At 39.1% G+C, this 12,720-nt stretch overlaps 2 pseudogenes; one reads left to right on the top strand and one right to left on the bottom strand.

Moving 5' to 3' along the window:
- Window positions 1-10,780: 10,780 nt before the first annotated feature.
- On the bottom strand, window positions 10,781-11,733 carry LOC110285108 (H/ACA ribonucleoprotein complex subunit DKC1 pseudogene; annotated as a pseudogene).
- LOC110285107 (uncharacterized) overlaps window positions 11,710-12,720 on the top strand; it is a 55,749-nt pseudogene continuing 54,738 nt past the window's right edge.

The following is a 12,720-nucleotide window of genomic DNA, read 5'->3' as shown; positions in this document are numbered from 1 at the left end:
TGGAGCTCTCTCTAGGACTGCTCTAGACAAAATGCCCCCCACCTTTGATTTTAGCCTAGTTGGATAACCCAGCTCTGGAACCCAACAGCCCTGCCAGTTTTCTTCACCCCAACAGCCAACAGGAATTAGCAGTTCCTGCCATTGCAGATAGCCATGCGCTTTGCCATCTTCAGCTCAACTTCTCAATGTTTTCATCTGTGTAAGCAATTTCCTGTTTTAAATTGTCACTGTTAAAAATACACTAGCATTGTTTCTGTTTTCCTGATACATAAACATAGAACACACAAACATACTATATGAAACTGAAGTACATGTTTCACAAACAATATTCATTTTACTCTGGGCAATGATTCTGATATTTCCTGTGCTATTCTGTGTGTGTGTGTGTGTGTGTGTGTGTGTGTGTGACTTGTAAGTATTTCATGTAACCCTGACTGGCTTTGAATTTACCATGGAGGCAAGGATAACCTTAAACTTCTAGTCTTCCTGCCTGTCTCCTGAATGCTGCTGGTATCACTGTATCTAGTCATATGCGATGCTGGGGATTGAACCCAAGATTTTATGCATACAACCTCAGTCTTCTGGAGTTTAAGAATAACAGTCATACTGGTGGCTCAAGCATTTAATCCTGCACTCAGGAGGCAAAGGAAGGTGGATCTCTATGAGTTTAAGGCCAGTCTGGTCTACTGAGCAAGTTTCAGGACAGCCAGAGCTACACAGAGTAACCCTGTTTCAAAACAAAAACAACAAAGAAAAAATAATAGTCACAACCCACTAAATTGAGTTTATAACTTGCTGATGTGTTAGATCTCCATAGCAGAGATTTGGAAATTTCGTAGTTTATGCAAAGTATAGACGGAGGTAACTTTTATACATATGCATGCCTGATAGTCTGGACTATATTTCCTGAAAAAAAAAATCTATCCTTTGTCTCCTGCTTTTCTTTGTTTTTTTTTTTTTTTTCTGTCAAAAATTGGTTGAACACAGATAGCAGTAGGGTATGTGTATGTGTGTGGTTGTATTGTTATACAATTGAGTGAATATAGATAATTATTCCATTTATTTTTCAACCATACATGAAAATGGAAATTATACATATTAACAGGGAGCACGGGATGTTTTGATACACGTGCTTACTGTGTAAATCAGATCTAAGCAACTCTAATGTGCTATTATTGCATAGTAGGATGACTAAAGATAATAAAATGTCAAGTTTTACAGTTTAAAATATAGAAGGGAACTTAAATGTTTTCACATAAAGAAATAGCAAATATTTGAGAAGATAGAATTTTTAATCTAATTTTAACATTCTAAAACATATATGTCTTATTTTGGTTTTTGTGTTTTAGTAGGGGGAATCTTAAAATGTTTTCATATAAAGAAATAATAAATGTTTGAGAAGATAGTTTTTTTTAAAAACTTAATTTAAATATTGCAGAATGAATGCCTTGTTTTGGATGTTGTGTTTTGGTAGGGGGTTTGAGACAGCATCTCACTGTGTAGGTGAAGAAAGGGAAGAAAACCAACATCTGCGGGAAAGCATAAATCATCGTAGGCTGGGCCCAAGGGTTAAAGGTGAAGCCAAGCTGTCCCTAACCCTGGATAAGCTGAGACCAGATAGAGAAGCACTGTGTCTATGTCTCTGTACTAGGCACTTTTCTCACCTCTGTAACAAAATCACAGACAAAGGCAACTGAAGGAAGGGGCTTCCATGGTGATGACAACATGGTGGCACAGCTGTCAGGTGGATGGTCAAAGGGCATCTGCATCTTGGAAGCAGAGGTAGATGAATGCAGGTGCTTTGCTTGCTTTCTCTTTACTCAGCCACTGATATTTCTGTCTCTGTCTGTATATTTGCCACTCTTCATACTCTCACAGAAACGGACTATGTGCTATGTGGACTTCTATGATTACATTAACCATTTAGCACCCTGTTTTCAAGGTTTATCCATGTTTTAGCATATATTGGTACTCGTTGCTTTTAGTGCTGAGTAATATTCTATTTATCTTAGTTTGGTGTTTCTTTAACAAACCAACACAATGTAAATTGACTGCCTTAAATTTTTATAGGTAGAACATACGGTGTTGGCCACAATGGGCTAAAATTAAGGTGCTGTCAGAGATACATTCCTTCTGGAAAATATGAAGGGAATCTGTATCCTTACCTTCATTAGCATCCTCGTTAGATCCCTGAATTGTTTGGACAATGGTCTCCTTCCATCTGTGACACCAATAACAGATTGCTGAGTCTCACAATAATTCTCCCTTGCCTTGTAATAGAACATGTGAAGTTCTGAAGATAACAGTGTAGACACAGATGATTTATCAATTATCATTATAAGGAACCATTCCACTGACCCTGTGTCAGTTGAGAAATACATGGGCTATGTCTATACACTAGGAACAGTTGTGTAAGAGGTTTTGAAAGGACATGTTTTCATTTCTCTTGGTTTTTAGCTAGGAGTTGAGTCATTGGTTTTTTGTTTGGTTGGTTTTTAGAAAGCTTCTGGCCCATAATGGAACATGGTTAAGGATGGTATATACTTAGTGTTGTGTGGAAATGACCCTATCAGTGAAGGCCTCAAAAGAAAACATTGAGCTGGATTTTTGTATTCACTTAATATTTTGGCTTTCATTTTTAATTTTTTGAGTAACAGTTTAATTATAGAGACAATTAAAAATATAGAAAATCTCTAAAGGAAAATAAGAACAAAAACTATTGTTAACATTTTCTTGGGGGCTGGAGAGATGGCTCAGTGGTTAAGAGCACTGACTGATCTTCCAGAGGAAGAGCAAGGGGAGTAGAGGTCCTTGGCCCTGTGAAGGTTCTATGCCCCAGTATAGGGGAATGCCAAGGCCAGGAAGCAGGAGTGGGTGGGTTGGGAAGCAGGGGGAGGTGGGGAGGGGTTAGGGGATTTTTGGAGGGGAAACTAGGAAAGGGGATAACATTTGCAATGTAAATAAAGAAAATATCTAATAAAAGAAAAAAGAAAAAGAAAAAATGTTCTGCTTTCCTGAGAATGTGAAAGCAGAAAATATTTTGAGAGAATAAATTTCTATAACTTTCATTATAGTATATTATTTTAGTTGTCTACCTTAGAATTACTGTTAATTTCCTAGTATTCATAACATCTAAATTAAGCTTTATTGTATGTATGTATAAGAAAAAACATATTATATATAGGGTCCTACTGTAACCTTGATTTCAGATATCTACTGGAAACCATGGACTATATTTCCCATAGATAAAGAACAAAGATATATAGTATAGGTGAGTGTTGTACAGCAATTTTCTCTGAGATTAAAAACTTCCATTTTGGCTGGAAACTTAAGTTAGATTTATTTATTTTTTTTTTAAGGAGATGAAACAACAGACTATCCTAAGGAGAGTGAAATACTTCAGAGGAAAGCATAAACAACTCAAAACAACTCAAGTGAAGTAAACAACTCAAAACAGCTTCAGGAAGTCCCTGAAACTGACCAGATTCACTTCCACCTCAAATGTAAATAGTAAAGACTGCTAAAAATCACTCTGAGATAAGCTTAGTCACTTGGAAAGAGCAGTGACGAGCTAAACTGCCTAGAAGAAACAAAAACCAGCCAACCTGCATTGGAAGCGGATCAAAACAACTGAGCCACCTGGAAAGGAAGCTCTTCAATTTGTGGGCTGCCTGCAGGCTGTATAGTCTCCTTCAGGTCTCAGCTTTTGTGTGCTGTCACCAGTGCTGGGTGAGCTTCAGTGAAACAGATTTCTTTGAGTCCTTTCTGTTCCTGTTAATAACCCCCTCATCCACATTCCTATAAGTAACCCTGATAATCTCATTGGTTCACCAAGTCTGACTTGCTGATATCCTTTACTTTGGTCTGTTGTGGGATCCATATTTGGGGTGAGTAGACATGTGAGTATGTGTATGGTGTGTTGCCTCCCAAGGATAGATCTGTCACACAATAATGACATATAGTGAGGATCTAAATTATAATGACATATGCTTGGGTAATCATGTTCAGGAAAGCAGCTAACCTGAAACAAATAAGAATCCTGAGTCAAAGTGTGTGTGCTGCCTTGACATGTGATGGGCAGGCTCTGTTTTCAAGACATTCAGAGGCTCTCTGAAAAGTGAAATAATTTCTTTCTGAAGCCAGTTTTGTAGCTTCGGTGAGCCATCAGTTTTACATGTGTTCCATTCTGTTTGGTCACTTAATCTTTCCATCTAGGTCAAATTCTCATGTCTAATCGTCTGATAATAGCTTTTAGTGCTTCGTTAAATAGTGAGGCTTCTTCCCAAAGAGTAAGATTTATGTGCTTGAGGTCTTACCACTAATCTGGACCTCACTTTCCTTAGACCCTGAGCTTAGTATGTATGTTTCAAGGAAGAAAATGTCTGAACCACAGATGTCTGAAGTCTGCTGGGGTGGCAGTTAAGCAATTCCAGCACTCAGAAGGCAGAGCCAGGGGATTGCTGTGAAATTGAGGCCAGCCTAAGTACATAGTGACACTCTGTTTCACCAAAGAAGGGAAACGAAAAAATGATGTAATAGTTATGTGTGTGATGTCAGTGGTTCTGCTTAGACAGTCAATATTAGGGAAGAATGGCAGTGTCCATTAATTAAATTCTGTAGCCTCATTCACACAGTTATACTTGTGTCTTAGAGTAGTGGGGTGGTGTTTTCCTCAGCAATAGGAGACTCTCTCTTGGCATAGACCCTGGCAGTCTTTTTAAAAATATTTACTTTTATTTTTTTAATGTACATTTGTATTTTGCCTGCATGTGTGTCTGTGTGAGGGTGTCGGGTCCCCTGGAACAAGAGTTAGAGAAAACTGTGAGCTGCCATGTGAGTGCTATAAATTGAACCCAGGACCTCTAGAAGAGCAGACAGTGCTTTTAACCGCTGAGCCTTCTCTCCAGCCCCTGAGACCATGACATTCATAAAGCCAGGTGTTTGTTACTTATGAGTAGATTTTTAAAAAAAGTAATACTTGCTCTAAATCTGAGGGCTTCCCCACCCCTTTCTTTGTCTACACACACAAGTCCTGGTCTCTGGTTATAGGTAGTAGTGGGGTACTTTGTTCACAATTAGATACCAGTAGGATTAAACAAATCAAAAGAAAACAACAACAACAAAAAAACCCACATGACTTTCCTAAAAAGATATCATAGGTAATATCTGAAAAACTCATAAAAATATGCTCACTCCTTGAGCACCATGAAGAACGAATGTAGTCTCAGAAATATACCATGTTGATTCGATTTCTCTCTGTGCTAGGTGAGCTAAAAACATAACAAGTGAATCAGTTGATCATAGAAAACATTTTCTTATATATTGAAGACTGATATGTCACCAGCGTTGTGTGTGTAATTTTCTTTCAGTAAAGCTACAGAAAAGCCACAGATATGCAGTTTTTGCTATTTCCTACTGAGTGTTTGCTTTATTATAAAGAAAAACAGCATATTTCTTAAGGAACAGGTGTATGTGCTATTAGCCAAGAGAGTGGCAAACAACAGTAGTGGCCTGCTGCTATGGAAACATCCTGGTGTCCTAGCAACAAGCATATGCATTTGCTTGGGCTGCTCTGTGGAGTTCTGTCAACACAGGTAAAGGGCTTATTCACAGAACTTGAGTGGCAGCCTTTCAGATCCAGAATAAAAGGTACACCCATTTATATAAATCTAGACAGAAGAGAAAGTAAACAATTCTACCAAGCAGCAGCGGTTTGGGAGCCAAAGGACAGTAATGTTAAAGTTAAATTTATTCCTATCTACTCTTAATCTAGATTTGCTAGAAATACGTCTCTCTCTATGTATTTGTTGGCTCTCTAAAGGAAGGATAAAAATTCAGTGGCAGTGACTAAGACCATGACCTGTGGCTATGCCTCTGTCTGCCTTCCCTGGCATGTAGTACTTTTCCAAAACGTCACATGATCTCTGCCTTGTATTTGAAGCAACAGAGACTGTGGGGAAGAGGGCAAGATATATTCTAGTAGTAATCTGAGGGCTGCTTTCCTCTTCTGGTTATTTTTCATTGTAATCCTTGCATTCTATAAGAATGATGGAGAAGAAGAGGTGGGGAGCTGCAGGTACTGGAGATTACACAAAGGCAAGGGGCCTCTTACCCTCAACTGTATCCTCAGCTGGAGACTTTTGATCTGAAGTCTTTAAAAATCAATTGTATTTGGAAATGTCATGATGAATCACCTCATTTTGCACAGTTCATATATCCTAATAAGTTTGTAAATCTTACAAGGCTCCCAGGGAACCCCAAGTCCTGCACCCAGTTGGAGAGGAAGCATATGCCCATCATGGCAGAGCACCTGCTTACAGCATCACCTTGCCCATCATGGCATAGCACCTGCTTACGGCATCAGCTTGACAAGGCTGATTCCACTGTGGGTCTTTTTTTTTTTTAAAAAGATTTATTTATTTTTATATATTTGAATACATTGTCCCTGTCTTCAGACACACCAGATCCCATTACAGATGGTTGTGAGTCTTGACCACTGAGCCATCTCTCAGCCCCCCACTGTGGTTCTCAAAAACCCCTTCCTCTGCCTTAGGTCTGCCTTTCTCCATCTTCCTACATTTGCTTAATAGACACTAGTAATTATGCCAAACATAGCCAATCACCATTCTCCCCTACAATTCTGGAGATGCGTAAAATAACAGATACTTACAAGCAAATACTAAATCTCAATTCAAAGGTGATTAAGTTCACAGTGAAATGAGCTATGGCCTCAGAGAGCTGGGTATATTGGGGGATTTCAGCATCATCACTTAGCTGAATTGAAAATCAAAGTAATTTTTCAATAAAATTTATTCCAAAAAAGTTTTGAGAAAACAATCTATATGTAACATATGTAGTAAATACAGTATATTGATAGTAAATGTTTTTCCTCTTGTTCTGATTTTTATATGCACCCACACATATACAAATATATAAATTTAAGCCTTAAGGATTAAATAATAAGAAATAAAAAACTTGGTTGGGTGTAGTGGCACACTTTTTAATCCTAGCATGTGGGATGCAGAGGCAGGCAGATTTGCCAGCCTGGTCTACAGAATGAGTCCAGGACAGCCAGGGTTCTATTACACAGAGAAACCTTGTCTTGAAAAAGCAAAAACAAAACAAAACCAAAAATCTTTAAAAACAAACAAAAAACTAAAGTCACACTGCCATGTGGGAAGCCACATACGCCATTACAAGGTGGCTCTGGCTACCACCCATAAGTTTGGGTAAACAACCAATGTGCGCATGTGCAGTAGAGTTTTTTGCTGAGTCACTGCCTGGCCTGAGGCATGCAAATGAGGTACTGAAAGCATAACCAATTGGGTGTAGACACGCCTCTCCTAGGCCTATATAAGCAGCGCCAGTTCTGGGGCTCAGGGTTTTTTCGCCTCTGCAATCAAGCTCTCCCAATAAACATGTGCAGAAGGATCCTGTTGTGGTGCCTTTCTTGCTGGCAAGTCAGGGGCTCACACTGCCACACTTTTTAAAAAGTTTTATTTTCTTTAAAAGAAATTGTAGGGGGCTAGGGGAGATGGCTCAGAGGTTAAGAGCACTGACTGCTCTTCCAAAGGTCCTGAGTTCAAATCCCAGCAACCACATGGTGTCTCACAACCACCTGTAATGAGATCTGATGCCCTCTTCTGGCACATCTGAAGACAGCTACAGTGTACTTATAAATATAATAAATAAATAGATCTTTAAAAAAAAGAAGAAGAAATTGTATGTGTGTTTGAATACATATGTCTGAACTACATTTGTGCAGGTACCATGCATGGATGCCAGAAGAGAATCTCAATCCCCTAAAACAAGTTCCAGGCAGTTGCGAGCTGCCTAATGTGGGAACTAAATCTGAGTCCCCGTAAGAACAGCAAGTGCTATTAACTACTGAGCATTTCTCCAGACCTTAAATAAAACTTTAAGTCTTTAGAATGTTTTGACCCTATTATGACTTGATGTCATAGCCTTGAATGTAGGCTTAAATTTTTTTGAAACCTAATTTTAATAACGGTTCTTAAATGCTTTAACCTCCCATCTAGCCTACCACCCACCAGAGGTAGTGGAAAGGAAAGGTTATTAGGATACAGGGGCAATGGACCCGTATATTCCTTGGAGCAAATCCTATCTGCACTGTCAGGAAATAAGCAATTCAGTTCACAGGAGTCAGCAGCAGCAGCAACAGCAGCACAATCCACTGGCAAACACTTCATGAATATACCAGCAGTCCACTTCAGTAGTGTTGGGAGAGCAAACACGAATCAGCAGCAGTGGCATGATACAGAGACAGCCAGACCTCAGCCAAGATGGCACAGGTCAGCAGGAGTGACCAGGACCACCAGGGATGCCAGGAGAAGTTTTTTGTCATGCCTCTCTCAACGAAATGAAAATCAGCAGACAAGAGACCAAGAAGTGTTGCTCCACTAGCACACTATGCAAGTTATGCAATCAAGTCCTGCCTCCATCACTTGCCATGGGTCCAAATATCCTCCACAGGTCTTGCCTCACCACATGTTTCGCCTCAGCAAATGAGTCTCTTAGCAGACTCCACCTGAGTTTGTTTTGAGTTTGACATCACTCTGCCAATCAGTGCAAGTCTGAGGAAGCAGCAAGAAGACTCAGGAATCTTATGAGAAGTTTTTTGGTGCTTTTCTCTTTATGGAATCATAACAAATGGAGCTCAATAGCACAATGTAAGGTGAATCAATATATGGATGTCTTTAGTGAAAAATCCTTCATCATGCATTCTTTCACGTGCTTGCTTTAGTAAAACACCCTTTCATGTGTGTTTGCTTCAGCAAAAAACATTCCTTTGCGTGTCTGCTTTAGCAAACCATCCTTCCACTTGCGTCTGCTTCATGAAAACACGCGTTTGCCCCAGCAAAACACCATCCAATACAACTGACTTTCCAAAAAAACCTTAAGTTTCCACTTCAGTTGGTATGTTACATAACACAAAATATTCAAAAGACATTTTATAAATAATTAAAGAGTCTCTCAAGTACTTTAATGATAATTTTCAGATCTTTAGCTTCTAATGGAGATTGAGGGTTTCATTTTGACTCAAAATACTGTTTAAGTATTTGATAGTAAAATATTTGAAAACTAACAAAAAGCAGCAAAATAAAGTACAAAAGTAACTTAAGAGTTCAAGTAATTTTGCCTAAAAAGTATCTGGGTAATGCAGAATATAATTGTCTATAACAAAGATCATGTTAATTAACTATCATTATTATTATTACAAGTCAAGCTTTTAGGATCAAATATTATACTAAAGGAAATCTCAGTATACTGTTCAGCTAAGCAATTCAGAGATTAAAACAATAATAAAATGATATTATGTTTGAGTGGAGTATTCTTGGTTAGTCAAAAGAACATACACACAGAAAATCCTTTTTATAGTATGATTGACAAGATGCTGCTGCTGCTGAGTGAATGAATGATGTGTGTTTCAGGAGCGCAGAAACAGATAAAGCATTCGATACAGTGCAGAAAGTCATGAAGGAGATAGTGAAAAAGACTTTATTAAAAATCAATTTCTAAAAATGAATACAAACTCAGCATAGAGGTACATGCTTTTAATCCCAGCTTTCAGGGAACAGTGGCAGGCAGGCAGATCTCTCAGTGAGTTTGAGTGCAGGCCACATAGCAAGTTCCAGACCAGCCAGGACTGTCTAGAGTGAGACTATGTCACACAAAAAGAAAGACAGAAAGAACAAAAAGAAAGAAGGGAAGATGAATATAAAACAGGCAGGAGAGAAGGTAAACATCCGCAATCCCAATACTCAGGCAGTAGAAGCAGGAGGATCAGGAGTTCAAGGCCACCCTCTACTACATTGCAAATTTGAAGCCAGCCTAGCCTACAAAGATTCTGTCTCACACTCTTGTCTTAAACTATTTATACTATGAATAAATACATATATAATTAAATATGTGAATATTGTTGACAATATATCCAGATATCTAGTATTTTAACTAATGCCTTGGTTTAAATGTAAAGATGATTATGTCGTTTGTTTTTTTTTTTAGGACACAAACCCCAGATTTTTAATAAAAATATTCTCATTTTTGCTCTGCTAGTCCAAGATTATTATCAATTAGTAAATCTACTAGGAATACTTTTTAAAAGCTACAAATTACATTCTCCCAGCTATGAACAATTCCATTCTTCAAAAGAAAACAAACAGGAGGGTACAGGAATGCTTTGGCTTCCCTAAGAAACACAAGTAGCCATATGGAGTTGGAGAAATCCTGTTGTACACAACAGTGCACAGAGTACTAGCCTAAACACCATAGATCCCACCAGGCCAACAAGTACAGTACCTGTATAGAGCAGTCCTCACCAAACACTGGAGATAAGACTTCCCCAGTGAACATAGTTCAATTACATTCTTTTTTTCTCACAGAAGGTTCCATACCATTTTACATAGCAGATTTAATTTTTACAAACTTTTTTATAAAGCAAAGTAGAAGAGGACTATCTGTACCATTGTTGAAAATGGTCATTAGTAAATAGTTGCAGATAGTTACTAGGCAGTGCCATGTCTAAAGATGTGGCTTCCTCAAGTAAGCAGAGGAGTTGGTGGCAAAGGCCTGATTTTATCTCTCATATCCTTAAAACAGGACAGGATGGGATGAGATGGCCACATCAGCTTACCACTGAGATCATAAGTGGCAGATAAAAGTGTACCAGAACTTTCTACTCCCTCAACAAAAAAGCTTTTTCAGTAAGGCTTTTATTTCTCCTCCCAGCCAGACATAATACTTCAAGAAGTGTCTTATACTATTCAGACATCTCTTCCACCACTTCTACTTTCTTCTTCGTTTTCTTTTTGGTGGTGTCATGTCCCCATCTCCTGCCTTGCCCCCTCTTTCTAGCACAGTTTTGGGGCTTTTTATCCTTTTTCTTCTTCTTTTCCTTCCTCAACTGGGGAACTATTGGAGGGGGTCTCATCTCTTTCACTCCCACTATCCTGCTTCCTTTTTACGATGCTGACTGCTTCAGCAGCTAACTGAGGAGCTTGCACTGCTCCAGCAACCAGTGCTGTCTTGCCAGAATCACGGTAGTCAATGGGAATCCTGTTTCCATGTGGTAGGGGATCATCTGTGGGTTTGCCATGCTTGTCTAGAAGGCCCTGCTTGATCATCATCTTCTTCTGACTTGCCTTTGGACCTAAACCCCACTTGTGAGGATAAGTGTCTCTTTCCATGACCACCCTCTTTATCTTGGCTACTATACCATGATCAGAGGTAGAAATCACTGCTGTAGTCATCAATGCAGTCGCCATGCAGATAGATTCCCCCTTAGTGGTAATGACCACAATCTCCTGGTTGACCTCGATGCCATCCTCATATGGAAGAACACTGGGTTACCATACAGCCACTGAGCATGGAGTACACCATGCATTGTTACCATGCGATCCTTTTCACTCATGACTTCATAGCACACCCTCCCAAGCTCCTGCATCTGACCACCAACTCCCAGTAACAAGCAAGGTGTATGCATAGTGTCCAAGTGTAGGTGCCAGCTTCACAGCTCACCCAAAAGATTCCTAATCTTCTTTCAGGATCATAGTCTATCATTTTGCTCTCGTAGATAGTCCTTACTTGAAGCTGCCTCTTTACTGCAGCAATAAGTGAGGGTCGCTGAAACAGGGCACCTGTCAGAGTTTCTAGGGCCCTAGAAAGCCAAGTACTCCCTTCAATAGCATTATGCAGCTGGACAATTCCAAGAACGTGTTGGCTTCCCTTCAGGCTCTCCGTGAGGCTACTGAATCCGCGTGAGTTCCATCAACTTATATTTTTAGTAACATGTTTAGGCAGATTACAAATCTCGTAGTCTGGGGCTGGCGAGATGGTTCAGTGGGTAAGAGCACTGACTGCTCTTCCGAAGGTCCTGGGTTCACAACCACCCGTAATGAGATCTGACGCCCTCTTCTGGTGCATCTGAAGTCAGCAACAGTGTACTTATATATAATAATAAATCGATCTAAAAACAAAAACCAAAACCAAATCTCTTAGTCACAATATAGCCACAGACAAAGAAAAGGTTTCCTTCAATAGTTAATTCTCAAATTCATATTCCTAAAAAATAATTTAATACCAAATAAATGCTATTTTATATGTAAATTTTATGAATTTTGATTTGTGGTTTGCTGTTGTAAGGCATTTAATTTTCTGAAGTATATTTCTTTGTGTAATCTTTTGAGACAGGGTCTCACTATGTAGCTCTGGCTGTCCTAGAACTCACTATATAGACTGGCCTGGCCTTGAATGCACGGAGATCCATCTGCCTCTGCCTCTCAAGTGCTTGTCTGCATGACTTTTTAAAAAGCTTAATAAAAAATTATGAAGTTCTGCTAAAGATTTCCTCAGAACTCTCATCTCACTGTTTCCTTTTTATTTCTGCTTCTCTGTGGTCATTATGACTGCACAGGAAGCAATTTTGTAAGCATATTTATGGCTGTGAGCCATGTGTTAAAAGGGCTAACTTTTAAATCTCCCTAACAGATTATAGACTACACTACCCCATTCTCTCATACTATGTCAGACTTGGATTCTGCCCTTGTGAGGAAGAATACATTGGAGGAAAGAAAGAGGGGGGCAAAGCAGAACAAATAGATCAGCATAGAAAGTATCAGACTAGCCTCTCTTAGTTTAAACATGCTCTGCAAATCTTCTGAGATCTCTCTGAAATGCATGCAATGTTCAGATAGCAGCAGT

This window comes from Mus caroli, unplaced genomic scaffold (assembly GCF_978045245.1).
Source record: "Mus caroli unplaced genomic scaffold, Mus_caroli_1 scaffold_19, whole genome shotgun sequence".
Lineage (NCBI taxonomy): Eukaryota > Metazoa > Chordata > Mammalia > Rodentia > Muridae > Mus > Mus caroli.
The sequence above is the reverse complement of the archived record's forward strand: the minus strand, read 5'-3'. Positions and strand labels throughout refer to the sequence as shown.